Genomic DNA, 235 nt, shown 5'->3' on the forward strand with positions numbered 1-235 from the left:
TGATCAAGGGACTTAACCCCAGGATACTCCTAAGACTTTGGATAAAAAAGCAATTTGTGAACAACCAGCAGCATTACCTGAAGGAAGGCGATATGGTCCTCTGTTTGCGAGAGCTCTCCTAATTCGCCGTGTCTTTTCTTCAGCTCTGTTATCTCCTGCTCCAGTTGTTGAAGCAGTGCTTCAGCTTGGCTCACTGCTGCCCTCTCCTGACCCCGGATCAGCTCCTTGACTTCAG

The sequence above is a fragment of the Garra rufa genome, chromosome 10 (genome assembly GCF_049309525.1).
Source record: "Garra rufa chromosome 10, GarRuf1.0, whole genome shotgun sequence".
Classification (NCBI taxonomy): domain Eukaryota; kingdom Metazoa; phylum Chordata; class Actinopteri; order Cypriniformes; family Cyprinidae; genus Garra; species Garra rufa.